Raw genomic sequence first — 20054 nt, forward strand, 5'->3', positions numbered from 1 at the left:
CAACAAGCTGCAGAAGCAAAACACCGAAACAATCGAGGAGCTGAAAATCCTCATCCTCGAGAAAAAGGTGCTCGTGGAAGAGCAGCTGAAGAAAAAGAAAAAACGCTTCTGCTTCTTCTGGAGGAAGAACACTCCTTCTTTCACTACTGCCAATGTCACCTCTTCTTCCCCCACCTCTGCTCCAGCTTAATTCCCCCCCCCCTCCCCTTAACTACTAACACCTCTCCCATCTCCCTCCCCTCTTTTCACAATCACCCCCCAACCAGTCCCGACAGTTGACTGCCCCCTCTAGAGCCTGGTTCTGTCATAGGTTTCTTCCTTTAAAGGGAGTTTTTCCTATCCACTGTCGCCTAGTGCTTGCTCAGAGGGGATTGTTGGGGTTTTCTCTCCTCTCTCCCTTTACATCCCACCCACCCCCACCTTTTCTTTTTTCTTAATAATTGAACAATAAAAACAATTGGCCGCTAATTAAATGTGTCAAATCAATGTCTTTATTCAAGAATACAAGAAATGGGTAATAGCTGCATGTGTGTTTGTGTGTGTGCATAATATGCATACTTTACGTGTTGGATCCAAATCCCACAAGGAATTAAATAAAACAAGAAGACAAATAAAAACAAATATTTCTCTCCCTTCCCAGGTCAGGAATCAGGATGAGGAAGAAATGAGGTCAGATCAGTGCAGGTTTTTGCACTACTGACATAAAGTTTCTGCTGATTAAAAAAAGTATGTCGATATTTCTGAAATACATTTGCAAACAAATAACTTTGACAACTTGTGTTTTTTCATAAAAGAAAAAAGAAAAATCAGAGAGCAGAGCTGGTAAAACAGCTTAGCTCCGCAGGTTACAGGAGATCAGATGCCAAATACTTTTCATGACAGTCTTCGTTATTGCATAAATCTCCCCTTTTATCATTGATCAGTAAATCACTGCATATACATTCATCTAACCGTTATAATTTCATGAGTAAAGACTCTCAGATGACTGAATGGCGGTTTTAGTAAATGTTGAACTTTATTGTGATTTCTATTTTTAGAATCAATAGCACACATTTTGATTTCGTTTTGCAAGCTGCTGATTTCACACAGATCCACTGCCCAAACGTGCCTTTGAGTTTTTCATCATTTAACAAGAATAGGCTCAGGCAATCATTGTGTAATTAGGCTTTGGGAAGGTCTGGGGACAGGTATGATGGTGGTGGTTTTAAAGCACTGTGGCACAACAGCTTGACTCAGGGAGATGTTAAAGATGCCCGCTAGGACATCAGTCAGCTGGTCAGCACGGGCTCCGAGCACGCGTCCAGGTATATTGTCTGGTCCAGCAGCTTTGTGTGGGTTGACTTTAGTGAGAGTCCTTCTCACACTGGCCGTGGACAGGGACAGCACTTGGTTGTCTGGCAAGGGGGTGGCCCTCTATAGTCCATCTTGCGTCCCACTTAAACAAGTGCGTGTTCACACTGCCCCTGGATGTCCTGGCCTCTGAGGTTAAGGTGTACGGCTCCTGGTTGTCAACTGACCAATTTATCATGGCAAAGTCTGTGGTGGACAAAAGATAAGAGGCTGATTATAAAAATGATCCATGCACGCCTTATGACCTACAGCATGTACAGTTAACACAGCTAAATGGCTGTGAAATTGTAAAATTACTTTTGAAATAAAGCTATTCAAAGTCAATTAACTGTGACTATAATAATAGCAATGTTAGCCAGCAAACAAAACGTTAGCACTAATTAAAATAAGCTGCTAGGTGATGTTACTGTTTCAAGTTCTCTCATTGTTTGACATGTAGGGCAGATATTTTGGTGACACTGAGATTAGCCAGACACTAAACAGCAGTGTAATATCAACGCTAGATTAGATGTTTTCTAATCCGATAAAATGACATTATTCCTGTTTATAGAAGATGTTTGTCGTCTGTTTGTTTGACTGACAGGAACAGGAAATAGTGGTTGGAAATTACTGTTGGTGTTACATGAGGGTAAAGAAGGGCTTTAAGCACCTGGGTAAAAACTGGACCCATGATGAAACACTACAACAAGTACAACATATTCTTCAGTTTTAATATGTGACCATACTGTGCAGACTGCTGATGAGTTACACGGTTACATTTCATTAATCATTGTTAAACTAAAGTGGTAAGCAGTTACTTTATCCTTTCACTTAAAACTTCCAGGAAAAACACTACCTTGGCTACTTTTGTGCTTACATTTGATCTATGCTGGGTCACTACTTTTGCACTATAATGCTGCTGCTGACACCTTGGTTCACACTGACAATTAGAAAAAAGCTGATATGAAAAGAAGGATGGAAAATGCCTGGAATTTAGTTACACTTGCAAATACTGCTGCCTCCAAACTGCAAGCATCAATAAAATGTTACAGTATTGTTTTCTAGATCTGTGCATATATCCTTATTGGTAGTTTTCTCGAAATAGAAGCTCTTCATTTAAAAAAAAAACAAACTCTGATAACATTGCTGAAGCTAGCGCCCACCCCTACTGCACGTACTGCAAATATAAAACTGATATATACTTACATCATGAAGCAGTTGATGTCTGGTTTCTGACAAATACAGTAAAGAGGTGCGTTCTCCCCCTCCATACCAGTGTTCTCAGGCACTGGTACATGGTCAGTGTCAGACACTTCACTGTCCTACAACATACCACATAGGACCACATTAGAAATGACATGTATGTAGACATGCTAATTATACCTGGCTAAATGGATGCAGTAACAAAATGTTACTTAACTACTCTAGTTATTAGTTTCCAGATGTGTGCAGTTGCTCCAGTCTTACTGACAGTATACTGTTTCAAACACCAGTGCCAACATTTTATTTTTTAAATCTTAGTATGATTCTGCACCAAGACTTGTGGCCTGTTGCTCGGTAACTTATTGTCTGACTACATTAACTACAGTTCATAAACATCATTCATTTTCTCCTACTTATTTTATTCAGGTTGTATTCCAGCTGTCATAGGGCAAAAGTACACCCTGGACAGGTCGCCAGTCTGTTGGAGGGTTATTAGAGAGACTCAGACAACCACTCACACCAACAGCCAACTAACCTAACCCCGCGCATGTCTTTGGAGTTCAACACCAGTCTGGCCGAATCACAGATAAGCAGGGTGTCTGTGCTGCAGAGCACAGCTGTGTCAGAGACTCTCGACATCAATGTAGCGTTAAGGATGCGGAGCGATGGGTGCACTAACGTAATGAAATTATGAGAGTGATCGTCATTGTCTCTATGTTGTTGCGCTCTTATTCGTATTACTGAAACCATATATCTATTCTAGCTCACCCTAAAACTGTGGAGAAAATTGATCTGTTAATAAACGTGGTCAATTATTTGGGAATGTTCTGGCAAGAATGTCGCATTCTTCCGGTGGGGAAACTAATCATAATACATAATAATTATAATAATAATAACAATAATAAATATAATCACCGGTAAAGTCAGTTAGCGAACACTACTGGCATGTAATGCCAATGACGACCATTTCACAAACTGTCGAAAATGCTCAAAATGTTGTCGGCACCAAAAGTGAAGGGCTGACAGTTGTGTTTATATACGAACCGTAAGCGCTAATGTTGGTTAGCATCAGCTAAAGCGAGGAAGTTTGACACTTGCAGAGACAGTGAACGCAGAGAGAGCTTAAAAACGCATTGTGGGTTTTTTTTTGTTTAGTCTTTGCTTCGTTGCGTTGATTTGGGATTTGATTTTTTTTTTTTTTTTTTTTTTTTTTGCATTAAGACGTTGCACACAAAATTACAGATATAACGGTGACTTAGCTGCTCGTTGGATAAACCCATGGACCTTAGAAAAGATCAAAATTACTCGGATGTAAGCACCCGTGTATAACACAATAGGCAAAATTACGCTTGCTAACCTTTCCACATCACAGGCTTCACATTAAATAAACATTTTTTCAAATACTCACCATGATCTGAGACCGTTTAAATATTTTGTTACTCTGCAAATATGGCAGTATGAAGCTAAACCTTTAGCTTGACGGCTAAAGCAATGCTAAGATTTACACGGAAACGATCAGCGGACATCGTCAAAGTACTATTGGTCTACATTCTTCTTCTATGGTAGCAGACTGGGCAGAGTAACAGCCAACTTTAAACTGCGCCATCTGTTGGCACCAATTACAGTAGAAAACATTATTGCGACAACACGTTTTTTGGGGAAAATAACAGAGATTGAAACTTTATTGATAATTTGTCCAAGTTGAAAAATGCCCTCCTCCAAAAATATCACGTGACAACCTCATTGCCTTACAGAATTATGACGTCACACACGTAGAATCTTACCACCATTCTTTCCTTTGATCCGTTGACCCTTAAAACCTATAAATAGGGGTGAAGAGCAACGACTTTTAGTCCGTTTCTCGCAGCCTTGATGTGTGCAGCATTGAACCGTTCGCCAGAAAAGCCTTTTGAAATATTTGGATCCTTTGCAGTTGTAACTGTATCCAGACCCAACATGTCTCAAACAAATCCAAAGGGACAAGAAGTTGACCCATACGCTCTTCCCTGGGATGAGCCACTAGACTCTTCCCTTTCCTCTCTTCCTTGGTGTGACCAAGTGGAACTAGAGGAAAAGCGTTTGGAAGAAATGGAGGATGAAGCGCTCAGAAACACAGAGAAGATTAAGTTCTTGATGGAGGAAAATGAGCAAAAGAGCGCTCAACTAAAAAAGTTGTCATACCAGCTTCAAGAAAAGGAAGCTATTATTGAGGAGAAACAACAAGATCTCCATGACATGGACAAAAAGAACCAGGAGCTCCAAGGAAAGCTTGATGAAGCCCTGCAACAAAATAAAAAACTTGTCCAAGAGAAGAAACAAGACGGCACGAAGAAGAGAGGGCTGCACAGCAATCTCCAAGAAATGGAGCTAATGTACAGTGTATACAAAAAAAAGCTTGATCGCACACTGCTAGAAAATGAAAAGCTTCTCCAAGAGAAAAGGCAACAGGAGTTAAAAGAGAAAGAAATGCATTCCAAGCTTCAGAGCATCAAGCAACACAATGAAAGCTTGCAAGGAAAGCTTGATGAAGCTCTTCGACAAAATAGAAAACTCCTCCAAGAGAAGAAAGAAGATGGCATGAAGAAGAGAGGGCTGCACAGCAACCTCCGAGACATGGAGCTAATATACAATGTTGAGAAAAAAAGGCTTGATCGCACAGAGCAAGCAAATGAGAAGCTCCTCCAACAGAAAAGGGAACAAGGAATCAAACAAAAAGAAATGGATTCCAATCTTCAGAGCATCAAGCAACAAAATGAAAGCTTGCAAGGAAAGCTTGATGAAGCTCTGCGACAAAATAAAGGAATCCTTCAAGAGAAAGAGCAGCTGGACAGAAAGCAGGGAGACATGGAGTGCCAACTCCAGCTCATGGAGGGAAACAACAGGATGCTGCAGGTAAAGTTCAATGAGACACTGCACAAATATCAAGACCTGCTTCAAGAAAGAGAACAGCTGGTCAGTAAGCAGAGAGAAGAAAAACTTCTTCTCCAGGAGTTTGAGAAACAGGAGGCAACATCTAAAGTGCTGAAAGAAAGGTTGGAAGAAAAACAAGCTGAAATAGAAGAAGTGGAGAAAAAATGCAACAAGCTGCAGAAGCAAAACACCGAAACAATCGAGGAGCTGAAAATCCTCATCCTCGAGAAAAAGGTGCTCGTGGAAGAGCAGCTGAAGAAAAAGAAAAAACGCTTCTGCTTCTTCTGGAGGAAGAACACTCCTTCTTTCACTACTGCCAATGTCACCTCTTCTTCCCCCACCTCTGCTCCAGCTTAATTCCCCCCCCCCTCCCCTTAACTACTAACACCTCTCCCATCTCCCTCCCCTCTTTTCACAGTCACCCTCCAACCAGTCCCGACAGTTGACTGCCCCCTCTAGAGCCTGGTTCTGTCATAGGTTTCTTCCTTTAAAGGGAGTTTTTCCTATCCACTGTCGCCTAGTGCTTGCTCAGAGGGGATTGTTGGGGTTTTCTCTCCTCTCTCCCTTTACATCCCACCCACCCCCACCTTTTCTTTTTTCTTAATAATTGAACAATAAAAACAATTGGCTGCTAATTAAATGTGTCAAATCAATGTCTTTATTCAAGAATACAAGAAATGGGTAATAGCTGCATGTGTGTTTGTGTGTGTGCATAATATGCATACTTTACGTGTTGGATCCAAATCCCACAAGGAATTAAATAAAACAAGAAGACAAATAAAAACAAATATTTCTCTCCCTTCCCAGGTCAGGAATCAGGATGAGGAAGAAATGAGGTCAGATCAGTGCAGGTTTTTGCACTACTGACATAAAGTTTCTGCTGATTAAAAAAAAGTATGTCGATATTTCTGAAATACATTTGCAAACAAATAACTTTGACAACTTGTGTTTTTTCATAAAAGAAAAATCAGAGAGCAGAGCTGGTAAAACAGCTTAGCTCCGCAGGTTACAGGAGATCAGATGCCAAATACTTTTCATGACAGTCTTCGTTATTGCATAAATCTCCCCTTTTATCATTGATCAGTAAATCACTGCATATACATTCATCTAACCGTTATAATTTCATGAGTAAAGATTCTCAGATGACTGAATGGCGGTTTTAGTAAATGTTGAACTTTATTGTGATTTCTATTTTTAGAATCAATAGCACACATTTTGATTTAGTTTTGCAAGCTGGTGATTTCACACAGATCCACTGCCCAAACGTGCCTTTGAGTTTTTCATCATTTAACAAGAATAGGCTCAGGCAATCATTGTGTAATTAGGCTTTGGGAAGGTCTGGGGACAGGTATGATGGTGGTGGTTTTAAAGCACTGTGGCACAACAGCTTGACTCAGGGAGATGTTAAAGATGCCCGCTAGGACATCAGTCAGCTGGTCAGCACGGGCTCCGAGCACGCGTCCAGGTATATTGTCTGGTCCAGCAGCTTTGTGTGGGTTGACTTTAGTGAGAGTCCTTCTCACACTGGCCGTGGACAGGGACAGCACTTGGTTGTCTGGCAAGGGGGTGGCCCTCTATAGTCCATCTTGCGTCCCACTTAAACAAGTGCGTGTTCACACTGCCCCTGGATGTCCTGGCCTCTGAGGTTAAGGTGTACGGCTCCTGGTTGTCAACTGACCAATTTATCATGGCAAAGTCTGTGGTGGACAAAAGATAAGAGGCTGATTATAAAAATGATCCATGCACGCCTTATGACCTACAGCATGTACAGTTAACACAGCTAAATGGCTGTGAAATTGTAAAATTACTTTTGAAATAAAGCTATTCAAAGTCAATTAACTGTGACTATAATAATAGCAATGTTAGCCAGCAAACAAAACGTTAGCACTAATTAAAATAAGCTGCTAGGTGATGTTACTGTTTCAAGTTCTCTCATTGTTTGACATGTAGGGCAGATATTTTGGTGACACTGAGATTAGCCAGACACTAAACAGCAGTGTAATATCAACGCTAGATTAGATGTTTTCTAATCCGATAAAATGACATTATTCCTGTTTATAGAAGATGTTTGTCGTCTGTTTGTTTGACTGACAGGAACAGGAAATAGTGGTTGGAAATTACTGTTGGTGTTACATGAGGGTAAAGAAGGGCTTTAAGCACCTGGGTAAAAACTGGACCCATGATGAAACACTACAACAAGTACAACATATTCTTCAGTTTTAATATGTGACCATACTGTGCAGACTGCTGATGAGTTACACACACGGTTACATTTCATTAATCATTGTTAAACTAAAGTGGTAAGCAGTTACTTTATCCTTTCACTTAAAACTTCCAGGAAAAACACTACCTTGGCTACTTTTGTGCTTACATTTGATCTATGCTGGGTCACTACTTTTGCACTATAATGCTGCTGCTGACACCTTGGTTCACACTGACAATTAGAAAAAAGCTGATATGAAAAGAAGGATGGAAAATGCCTGGAATTTAGTTACACTTGCAAATACTGCTTCCTCCAAACTGCAAGCATCAATAAAATGTTACAGTATTGTTTTCTATATCTGTGCATATATCCTTATTGGTAGTTTTCTCGAAATAGAAGCTCTTCATTTAAAAAAAAAACAAACTCTGATAACATTGCTGAAGCTAGCGCCCACCCCTACTGCACGTACTGCAAATATAAAACTGATATATACTTACATCATGAAGCAGTTGATGTCTGGTTTCTGACAAATACAGTAAAGAGGTGCGTTCTCCCCCTCCATACCAGTGTTCTCAGGCACTGGTACATGGTCAGTGTCAGACACTTCACTGTCCTACAACATACCACATAGGACCACATTAGAAATGACATGTATGTAGACATGCTAATTATACCTGGCTAAATGGATGCAGTAACAAAATGTTACTTAACTACTCTAGTTATTAGTTTCCAGATGTGTGCAGTTGCTCCAGTCTTACTGACAGTATACTGTTTCAAACACCAGTGCCAACATTTTATTTTTTAAATCTTAGTATGATTCTGCACCAAGACTTGTGGCCTGTTGCTCGGTAACTTATTGTCTGACTACATTAACTACAGTTCATAAACATCATTCATTTTCTCCTACTTATTTTATTCAGGTTGTATTCCAGCTGTCATAGGGCAAAAGTACACCCTGGACAGGTCGCCAGTCTGTTGGAGGGTTATTAGAGAGACTCAGACAACCACTCACACCAACAGCCAACTAACCTAACCCCGCGCATGTCTTTGGAGTTCAACACCAGTCTGGCCGAATCACAGATAAGCAGGGTGTCTGTGCTGCAGAGCACAGCTGTGTCAGAGACTCTCGACATCAATGTAGCGTTAAGGATGCGGAGCGATGGGTGCACTAACACAATGTAAATATTAAAGTTCTCGCCATTGTCAATATGCTGTTGCGCCCTTGTTCGTATTATTGCAACCATATCTCTAGTCTAGCTTACCCTAAAAGTTTGGAGAGAATTGGTCTGTTAATAAACGCGATCGATTGTTTGGGACTGCTCTAGCCATCACGTCGCATAAACAACTCTACTTCCGGTGGGAAAACTAATTAAGGGTAAAGTCGCACTAATAACACCTACCACTCACGTTCATAAGCATACACTATGATCACTTCCGCGCAGTAACGTTGTAATAAATATAATCCCCGGTAAAGTCAATTAGCGAACACTACTGGCATGTAATGCCAATGGCGACCATTTCACAAACTGTAGAAAATGCTCAAAATGTTGTCGGCACCAAAAGTGAAGGGCTGACAGTTGTGTTTATATACGAACCGTAAGCGCTAATGTTGGTTAGCATCAGCTAAAGCGAGGAAGTTTGACACTTGCAGAGACAGTGAACGCAGAGAGAGCTTAAAAACGCATTGTGGGGTTTTTTTTTGTTTAGTCTTTGCTTCGTTGCGTTGATTTGGGATTTGATTTTTTTTTTTTTTTTTTTTTTGCATTAAGACGTTGCACACAAAATTACAGATATAACGGTGACTTAGCTGCTCGTTGGATAAACCCATGGACCTTAGAAAAGATCAAAATTACTCGGATGTTATGGAACGCCAGGACTGCCATAATGAATTAATTAAATACACCATTAAATAATTAATTAAATGTGGCAATAATTAATTAAAATTGGAATTAATTAATTAAATAAATAGTTATGACACATGTAATTAATTAATTATTGACACATTTAATTAATTATTTATGTATTTCACATTTTAATTAATTATTGACACATTTAATTAATTATTGACACATTTAATTAATTATTTATGTATTTCACATTTTAATTAATTATTGACACATTTAATTAATTATTGACACATTTAATTAATTATTTAATGATATATTTATTTATTTCATTTTGGCAGTCTTGGCGCCTGGCTCTCATCATGAAATAATTTTATCTGTCAGCCTCACCCATCAAACTCAGGGGGCGGGGTTAACGCTGATCGAGTCAAAACCATTGCTTTGGCCTGGTGGCCATTGTTTCTAGCACACAACAACCGGCATGTGGAAGCTAACAGAACTGAGCTTGGAAAAAACCTGTTTGTGTGTCACCAAATACCGTTTTAATATTTTTTTAGCCGAGAATGTAGTGGTTTAATCTTCATGTGTCTGGTCGGTTTGTCAAGATACAGCCTCTTTGCAAAAGTGTTTCGATGATTTCGGAGATGTCGTCCCAGTCTCACGGCAAAGCGTGGGATAGACCCGCTCGCCTCGCAAGCAATCCCACCGACAAAGCGCAGGCCCCGGTACACAGCTGTAGTAACCCCCGCTGACTTCTTTTACTGAGGTTATATTTATCGATGTTTTATTTCCTGATGTTCTTATGTGTCCTACGTGTTTCAGTCGCCAATTCTGAATTATAACTAACATTAAAAACATGTTTAAGGAGGAGAGAGAGCAAATAAATCTGTTTAACATCTGATCTTTGGGTTTTTGTTCAGTAATCAGCGTGACCTGTGTATAAACGCATAAAAGAGATAACGTTGGTGTTTCCGTCATGTAGTAACTGCTGGCTTTAACTGTACAAAGGTTGTTCGACACTATGAAACACATACAGACTTCATGATGTTCGGCTAATATTTTTATTGTGAATATTAATCATGCTGACCTCGCTCTGTACACCACGCAGTGAGGTCAGCATATCCACGATATCCTCAGCTCCATGAGTTAACACAAAGTTTCCCAGCTGACTATCTAACTGCCAACTATTCCAGAGACGTGAAAATATACAGCATAAAGAAAAGTGTAAGAGACTCAGCAGCAGATTAGAATAACAGTTATACATTTAATAAATCACCAAATGAATCCAAGAAACGAGCAAACCTGTTCCGACAATTTGAATTTGTATTCCCTCAGCTGCAGACTCGCTGCTGTTTAAATGTTTGAAAAGGAAGATTAGATATAAAAAACGTCAAACATAGACTCAGTCTGCCTTCACATTTGATATGAGGCCAGCACGTATAGTGGCCTCAGCAGGCTATTACTGAAATACACGTGCTATATCATAAACTATGATATAAACAGGGAGGTCCTATTAACATGTTTAGTTTTAAAGGACACCTTCCTGCCTTTAGTCTCATTCATGAGCAGTATTAGTTTTCTTCTAACATCCAGAAGTCTGCACAATGTGTTTCATAGTTTGTAACAAGCCTTTGACAGGTAAACATAACATGACCGAAAAAGCAAAAAAAAAAAAAAAAAGAGAGAGAGTGTTGACATAAAAAGAGAAAATTCTCTCAATTATGGAGACAGGCAAATGGTTCATTTATGTTTGATGTGTGTTTATTCCTCCCTAAATATCGTCGGTGAAGTTCGCCATGCACGTCAGATTTTCCTGCGCATTTTTATACCTCTGCCAACAGAGAGAGAAAAAAAAATCACATTCTAACAGACAGCTGGTGCTTAGAATACAGTTGAATAACTATTAAAAAACAGATGATATTTAGATGATAGTTCAGTCTAACACATGTGCCAGTGAACCATTAAACGTCTGTGAAACTATGCAGTTATGAAACGTAACTTTAACCTCAGCCAAACCGATTTGCTCAGTTGTAAATAAAACAGCGAAGTAAACGTGACCCGACAGACAGAACCTGAGTGAATGAAGTCCAGCGTTTAACCACTGAGAGCTAAAACTCAGCTGAGGTTTGAAAGCTGTGTGCCGGTGATTGGACATCAGCCGCTGATAAAGCTGTTCGCCTATAAAGTGCTCTGTAAGGAAACGAGCTCCAGCAGCTCTGCGCTCGGGGAAAACACTATATTTACTTATCTTGTGCAGAAAAATGCGCTGACATTGCGTTATATCGAGCACCGGCTGCCCAGTTAAACTGTGACTATCACCAGGTAACGTAGGCGTGTTTCTTGAATTAGCAGCAGGTGTTAAACAGCTGACAGATGAGGAGGAGGATGCATGCAGGTAAACTGAGGGTCTGTTGAGCTGATCGCTGGTTTCGTGAGAAAAATGTCAGCTCGTTCTTTATGTTACAGAAGCACAGAGACACAAGACCAGGCGGAAAGAGACGATCGTTCGGTGAAAATGAGAATCTGCGAATGCAACATGTGGAACACGGAGAGTGGAATATGTAAACAAACCGGTTAACGTAACCCCCTCGGTGCACTCTGCATGCTAACTGTTAGCAGAGCTAGTGAAATCTCTGAAAACATCTGAGCACTTTTGCAAACATGTTCTATGTTGACAACCTGACCAGACATACGTCGCGACATTCGCGGCTAAAACACTGTTAAAAGTGTAGCTGGTGACAGAAAAACGGGGTATTTTAAAACTACACCACCACCATTGCTGCTTGTGATTTGATCTGCATTCTGGGATAACTGGCTGCCCCAAGTCTACACAAGCAATCGATTTTCTAGGATCGACCTGTTTTGACTTACTTTGCACGGCAACCAATCAAATGTTAGAGAAGCTGCATGGGCAGCGTTAACCCCGCCCCCTGAGTTTGATGGGTGAGGCTGACAGATAAAATTATTTCATGACGAGAGCCAGGCGTCAGGACTGCCAAAATGAAATAAATAAATATATCATTAAATAATTAATTAAATGTGTCAATAATTAATTAATTACATGTGTCAATAATTAATTAAAATGTGAAATACATAAATAATTAATTAAATGTGTCAATAATTAATTAATTACATGTGTCATAACTATTTATTTAATTAATTAATTCCAATTTTAATTAATTATTGCCACATTTAATTAATTATTTAATGGTGTATTTAATTAATTCATTATGGCAGTCCTGGCGTTCCATAGGATGTAAGCACCCGTGTATAACACAATAGGCAAAATTACGCTTGCTAACCTTTCCACATCACAGGCTTCACATTAAATAAACATTTTTTCAAATACTCACCATGATCTGAGACCGTTTAAATATTTTGTTACTCTGCAAATATGGCAGTATGAAGCTAAACCTTTAGCTTGACGGCTAAAGCAATGCTAAGATTTACACGGAAACGATCAGCGGACATCGTCAAAGTACTATTGGTCTACATTCTTCTTCTATGGTAGCAGACTGGGCAGAGTAACAGCCAACTTTAAACTGCGCCATCTGTTGGCACCAATTACAGTAGAAAACATTATTGCGACAACACGTTTTTTGGGGAAAATAACAGAGATTGAAACTTTATTGATAATTTGTCCAAGTTGAAAAATGCCCTCCTCCAAAAATATCACGTGACAACCTCATTGCCTTACAGAATTATGACGTCACACACGTAGAATCTTACCACCATTCTTTCCTTTGATCCGTTGACCCTTAAAACCTATAAATAGGGGTGAAGAGCAACGACTTTTAGTCCGTTTCTCGCAGCCTTGATGTGTGCAGCATTGAACCGTTCGCCAGAAAAGCCTTTTGAAATATTTGGATCCTTTGCAGTTGTAACTGTATCCAGACCCAACATGTCTCAAACAAATCCAAAGGGACAAGAAGTTGACCCATACGCTCTTCCCTGGGATGAGCCACTAGACTCTTCCCTTTCCTCTCTTCCTTGGTGTGACCAAGTGGAACTAGAGGAAAAGCGTTTGGAAGAAATGGAGGATGAAGCGCTCAGAAACACAGAGAAGATTAAGTTCTTGATGGAGGAAAATGAGCGAAAGAGCGCTGAACTAAAAAAGTTGTCATACCAGCTTCAAGAAAAGGAAGCTATTATTGAGGAGAAACAACAAGATCTCCATGACATGGACAAAAAGAACCAGGAGCTCCAAGGAAAGCTTGATGAAGCCCTGCAACAAAATAAAAAACTTGTCCAAGAGAAGAAACAAGATGGCATGAAGAAGAGAGGGCTGCACAGCAATCTCCAAGAAATGGAGCTAATGTACAGTGTAGACAAAAAAAGGCTTGATCGCACACTGCAAGAAAATGAAAAGCTTCTCAAAGAGAAAAGGCAAAAGGAGTTAAAAGAGAAAGAAATGCATTCCAAGCTTCAGAGCATCAAGCAACACATTGAAAGCTTGCAAGGAAAGCTTGATCAAGCTCTGCGACAAAATAGAAAACTCCTCCAAGAGAAGATGCAAGACAGCACGAAGAAGAGAGGGCTGCACTCCAAGCTCCGAGACATGGAGCTAATGTACAGTGTAGACAAAAAAAGGCTTGATCGCACAGAGCAAGCAAATGAAAAGCTCCTCCAAGAGAAAAGGGAACAAGGAATCAAACAAAAAGAAATGGATTCCAATCTGCAGAGCATCAAGCAACAAAATGAAAGCTTGCAAGGAAAGCTTGATGAAGCTCTGCGACAGAATAAAGAAATCCTTCAAGAGAAAGAGCAGCTGGACAGAAAGCAGGGAGACATGGAGTGCCAACTCCAGCTCATGGAGGGAAACGACAGGATGCTGCAGGTAAAGTTCGAAGAGACACTGCACAAATATCAAGACCTGCTTCAAGAGAGAGAACAGCTGGTCAGTAAGCAGAGAGAAGAAAAACTTCTTCTCCAGGAGTTTGAGAAACAGGAGGCAACATCTAAAGTGCTGAAAGAAAAGTTGGAAGAAAAACAAGCCGTAATAGAAGAAGTGGAGAAAAAATGCAACAAGCTGCAGAAGCAAAACACAGAAACAATCGAGGAGCTGAAAATCCTCATCCTCGAGAAAAAGGTGCTCGTGGAAGAGCAGCTGAAGAAAAAGAAAAAACGCTTCTGCTTCTTCTGGAGGAAGAACACTCCTTCTTTCACTACTGCCAATGTCACCTCTTCTTCCCCCACCTCTGCTCCAGCTTAATCCCCCCCCCTTAACTACTAACACCTCTCCCATCTCCCTCCCCTCTCTTCACAGTCACCCTCCAACCAGTCCCGACAGTTGACTGCCCCCTCTAGAGCCTGGTTCTGTCATAGGTTTCTTCCTTTAAAGGGAGTTTTTCCTATCCACTGTCGCCTAGTGCTTGCTCAGAGGGGATTGTTGGGGTTTTCTCTCCTCTCTCCCTTTACTTTCCATCCCACCCACCCCCACCTTTTCTTTTTTCTTAATAATTGAACAATAAAAACAATTGGCCGCTAATTAAATGTGTCAAATCAATGTCTTTATTCAAGAATACAAGAAATGGGTAATAGCTGCATGTGTGTTTGTTTGTGTGCATAATATGCATACTTTACGTGTTGGATCCAAATCCCACAAGGAATTAAATAAAACAAGAAGACAAACAAAAACAAATATTTCTCTCCCTTCCCAGGTCAGGAATCAGGATGAGGAAGAAATGAGGTCAGATCAGTGCAGGTTTTTGCACTACTGACATAAAGTTTCTGCTGATTAAAAAAAGTATGTCGATATTTCTGAAATACATTTGCAAACAAATAACTTTGACAACTTGTGTTTTTTCATAAAAGAAAAAAGAAAAATCAGAGAGCAGAGCTGGTAAAACAGCTTAGCTCCGCAGGTTACAGGAGATCAGATGCCAAATACTTTTCATGACAGTCTTCGTTATTGCATAAATCTCCCCTTTTATCATTGATCAGTAAATCACTGCATATACATTCATCTAACCGTTATAATTTCATGAGTAAAGACTCTCAGATGACTGAATGGCGGTTTTAGTAAATGTTGAACTTTATTGTGATTTCTATTTTTAGAATCAATAGCACACATTTTGATTTCGTTTTGCAAGCTGCTGATTTCACACAGATCCACTGCCCAAACGTGCCTTTGAGTTTTTCATCATTTAACAAGAATAGGCTCAGGCAATCATTGTGTAATTAGGCTTTGGGAAGGTCTGGGGACAGGTATGATGGTGGTGGTTTTAAAGCACTGTGGCACAACAGCTTGACTCAGGGAGATGTTAAAGATGCCCGCTAGGACATCAGTCAGCTGGTCAGCACGGGCTCCGAGCACGCGTCCAGGTATATTGTCTGGTCCAGCAGCTTTGTGTGGGTTGACTTTAGTGAGAGTCCTTCTCACACTGGCCGTGGACAGGGACAGCACTTGGTTGTCTGGCAAGGGGGTGGCCCTCTATAGTCCATCTTGCGTCCCACTTAAACAAGTGCGTGTTCACACTGCCCCTGGATGTCCTGGCCTCTGAGGTTAAGGTGTACGGCTCCTGGTTGTCAACTGACCAATTTATCATGGCAAAGTCTGTGGTGGACAAAAGATAAGAGGCTGATTATAAAAATGATCCATGCACGCCTTATGACCTACAGCATGTACAGTTAACACAGCTAAATGGCTGTGAAATTGTAAAATTACTTTTGAAATAAAGCTATTCAAAGTCAATTAACTGTGACTATAATAATAGCAATGTTAGCCAGCAAACGAAACGTTAGCACTAATTAAAATAAGCTGCTAGGTGATGTTACTGTTTCAAGTTCTCTCATTGTTTGACATGTAGGGCAGATATTTTGGTGACACTGAGATTAGCCAGACACTAAACAGCAGTGTAATATCAACGCTAGATTAGATGTTTTCTAATCCGATAAAATGACATTATTCCTGTTTATAGAAGATGTTTGTCGTCTGTTTGTTTGACTGACAGGAACAGGAAATAGTGGTTGGAAATTACTGTTGGTGTTACATGAGGGTAAAGAAGGGCTTTAAGCACCTGGGTAAAAACTGGACCCATGATGAAACACTACAACAAGTACAACATATTCTTCAGTTTTAATATGTGACCATACTGTGCAGACTGCTGATGAGTTACACGGTTACATTTCATTAATCATTGTTAAACTAAAGTGGTAAGCAGTTACTTTATCCTTTCACTTAAAACTTCCAGGAAAAACACTACCTTGGCTACTTTTGTGCTTACATTTGATCTATGCTGGGTCACTACTTTTGCACTATAATGCTGCTGCTGACACCTTGGTTCACACTGACAATTAGAAAAAAGCTGATATGAAAAGAAGGATGGAAAATGCCTGGAATTTAGTTACACTTGCAAATACTGCTGCCTCCAAACTGCAAGCATCAATAAAATGTTACAGTATTGTTTTCTATATCTGTGCATATATCCTTATTGGTAGTTTTCTCGAAATAGAAGCTCTTCATTTAAAAAAAAACAAACTCTGATAACATTGCTGAAGCTAGCGCCCACCCCTACTGCACGTACTGCAAATATAAAACTGATATATACTTACATCATGAAGCAGTTGATGTCTGGTTTCCGACAAATACAGTAAAGAGGTGCGTTCTCCCCCTCCATACCAGTGTTCTCAGGCACTGGTACATGGTCAGTGTCAGACACTTCACTGTCCTACAACATACCACATAGGACCACATTAGAAATGACATGTATGTAGACATGCTAATTATACCTGGCTAAATGGATGCAGTAACAAAATGTTACTTAACTACTCTAGTTATTAGTTTCCAGATGTGTGCAGTTGCTCCAGTCTTACTGACAGTATACTGTTTCAAACACCAGTGCCAACATTTTATTTTTTAAATCTTAGTATGATTCTGCACCAAGACTTGTGGCCTGTTGCTCGGTAACTTATTGTCTGACTACATTAACTACAGTTCATAAACATCATTCATTTTCTCCTACTTATTTTATTCAGGTTGTATTCCAGCTGTCATAGGGCAAAAGTACACCCTGGACAGGTCGCCAGTCTGTTGGAGGGTTATTAGAGAGACTCAGACAACCACTCACACCAACAGCAACTAACCTAACCCCGCGCATGTCTTTGGAGTTCAACACCAGTCTGGCCGAATCACAGATAAGCAGGGTGTCTGTGCTGCAGAGCACAGCTGTGTCAGAGACTCTCGACATCAATGTAGCGTTAAGGATGCGGAGCGATGGGTGCACTAACACAATGTAAATATTAAAGTTCTCGCCATTGTCAATATGCTGTTGCGCCCTTGTTCGTATTATTGCAACCATATCTCTAGTCTAGCTTACCCTAAAAGTTTGGAGAGAATTGGTCTGTTAATAAACGCGATCGATTGTTTGGGACTGCTCTAGCCATCACGTCGCATAAACAACTCTACTTCCGGTGGGAAAACTAATTAAGGGTAAAGTCGCACTAATAACACCTACCACTCACGTTCATAAGCATACACTATGATCACTTCCGCGCAGTAACGTTGTAATAAATATAATCCCCGGTAAAGTCAATTAGCGAACACTACTGGCATGTAATGCCAATGGCGACCATTTCACAAACTGTAGAAAATGCTCAAAATGTTGTCGGCACCAAAAGTGAAGGGCTGACAGTTGTGTTTATATACGAACCGTAAGCGCTAATGTTGGTTAGCATCAGCTAAAGCGAGGAAGTTTGACACTTGCAGAGACAGTGAACGCAGAGAGAGCTTAAAAACGCATTGTGGGTTTTTTTTTTGTTTAGTCTTTGCTTCGTTGCGTTGATTTGGGATTTGATTTTTTTTGTTTTTTGTTTTTTTGCATTAAGACGTTGCACACAAAATTACAGATATAACGGTGACTTAGCTGCTCGTTGGATAAACCCATGGACCTTAGAAAAGATCAACACTACTCGGATGTAAGCACCCGTGTATAACACAATAGGCAAAATTACGCTTGCTAACCTTTCCACATCACAGGCTTCACATTAAATAAACATTTTTTCAAATACTCACCATGATCTGAGACCGTTTAAATATTTTGTTACTCTGCAAATATGGCAGTATGAAGCTAAACCTTTAGCTTGACGGCTAAAGCAATGCTAAGATTTACACGGAAACGATCAGCGGACATCGTCAAAGTACTATTGGTCTACATTCTTCTTCTATGGTAGCAGACTGGGCAGAGTAACAGCCAACTTTAAACTGCGCCATCTGTTGGCACATATTACAGTAGAAAACATTATTGCGACAACACGTTTTTTGGGGAAAATAACAGAGATTGAAACTTTATTGATAATTTGTCCAAGTTGAAAAATGCCCTCCTCCAAAAATATCACGTGACAACCTCATTGCCTTACAGAATTATGACGTCACACACGTAGAATCTTACCACCATTCTTTCCTTTGATCCGTTGACCCTTAAAACCTATAAATAGGGGTGAAGAGCAACGACTTTTAGTCCGTTTCTCGCAGCCTTGATGTGTGCAGCATTGAACCGTTCGCCAGAAAAGCCTTTTGAAATATTTGGATCCTTTGCAGTTGTAACTGTATCCAGACCCAACATGTCTCAAACAAATCCAAAGGGACAAGAAGTTGACCCATACGCTCTTCCCTGGGATGAGCCACTAGACTCTTCCCTTTCCTCTCTTCCTTGGTGTGACCAAGTGGAACTAGAGGAAAAGCGTTTGGAAGAAATGGAGGATGAAGCGCTCAGAAACACAGAGAAGATTAAGTTCTTGATGGAGGAAAATGAGCGAAAGAGCGCTGAACTAAAAAAGTTGTCATACCAGCTTCAAGAAAAGGAAGCTATTATTGAGGAGAAACAACAAGATCTCCATGACATGGACAAAAAGAACCAGGAGCTCCAAGGAAAGCTTGATGAAGCCCTGCAACAAAATAAAAAACTTGTCCAAGAGAAGAAACAAGATGGCATGAAGAAGAGAGGGCTGCACAGCAATCTCCAAGAAATGGAGCTAATGTACAGTGTAGACAAAAAAAGGCTTGATCGCACACTGCAAGAAAATGAAAAGCTTCTCAAAGAGAAAAGGCAAAAGGAGTTAAAAGAGAAAGAAATGCATTCCAAGCTTCAGAGCATCAAGCAACACATTGAAAGCTTGCAAGGAAAGCTTGATCAAGCTCTGCGACAAAATAGAAAACTCCTCCAAGAGAAGATGCAAGACAGCACGAAGAAGAGAGGGCTGCACTCCAAGCTCCGAGACATGGAGCTAATGTACAGTGTAGACAAAAAAAGGCTTGATCGCACAGAGCAAGCAAATGAGAAGCTTCTCCAAGAGAAAAGGGAACAAGGAATCAAACAAAAAGAAATGGATTCCAATCTGCAGAGCATCAAGCAACAAAATGAAAGCTTGCAAGGAAAGCTTGATGAAGCTCTGCGACAGAATAAAGAAATCCTTCAAGAGAAAGAGCAGCTGGACAGAAAGCAGGGAGACATGGAGTGCCAACTCCAGCTCATGGAGGGAAACGACAGGATGCTGCAGGTAAAGTTCAATGAGACACTGCACAAATATCAAGACCTGCTTCAAGAGAGAGAACAGCTGGTCAGTAA

General features: G+C 40.3%; 3 long non-coding RNA genes across 4 annotated transcripts; all 3 read right to left on the reverse strand.

The window, feature by feature from the left end:
• Positions 1 to 687: 687 nt before the first annotated feature.
• On the reverse strand, positions 688 to 4231 carry LOC308389073. Its single transcript, XR_013970212.1, has 3 exons — positions 3941 to 4231; positions 2536 to 2651; positions 688 to 1536 (listed from the first exon to the last, which is right to left on the reverse strand). It is a non-coding gene; the product is annotated as an uncharacterized lncRNA (long non-coding RNA).
• A 1857-nt stretch (positions 4232 to 6088) lies between these two features.
• Positions 6089 to 13133, reverse strand: LOC308389435. Its single transcript, XR_013970266.1, has 3 exons — positions 12843 to 13133; positions 8143 to 8258; positions 6089 to 7139 (listed from the first exon to the last, which is right to left on the reverse strand). It is a non-coding gene; the product is annotated as an uncharacterized lncRNA (long non-coding RNA).
• Positions 13134 to 14977: 1844 nt separating this feature from the next.
• LOC308389437 lies at positions 14978 to 19838 on the reverse strand. 2 transcript variants are annotated; one of them, XR_013970267.1, is made up of 3 exons: positions 18879 to 19838; positions 17044 to 17159; positions 14978 to 16045 (listed from the first exon to the last, which is right to left on the reverse strand). It is a non-coding gene; the product is annotated as an uncharacterized lncRNA (long non-coding RNA). The 2 variants fall into 2 exon arrangements; XR_013970268.1 differs by lacking the exon at positions 18879 to 19838 and adding an exon at positions 18503 to 18785.
• Between the last annotated feature and the right edge of the window lie 216 nt (positions 19839 to 20054).

This window comes from Rhamphochromis sp. 'chilingali' (assembly GCF_963969265.1).
Source record: "Rhamphochromis sp. 'chilingali' genome assembly, chromosome: 21".
In the NCBI taxonomy this organism is placed as follows: Eukaryota; Metazoa; Chordata; class Actinopteri; order Cichliformes; family Cichlidae; genus Rhamphochromis; species Rhamphochromis sp. 'chilingali'.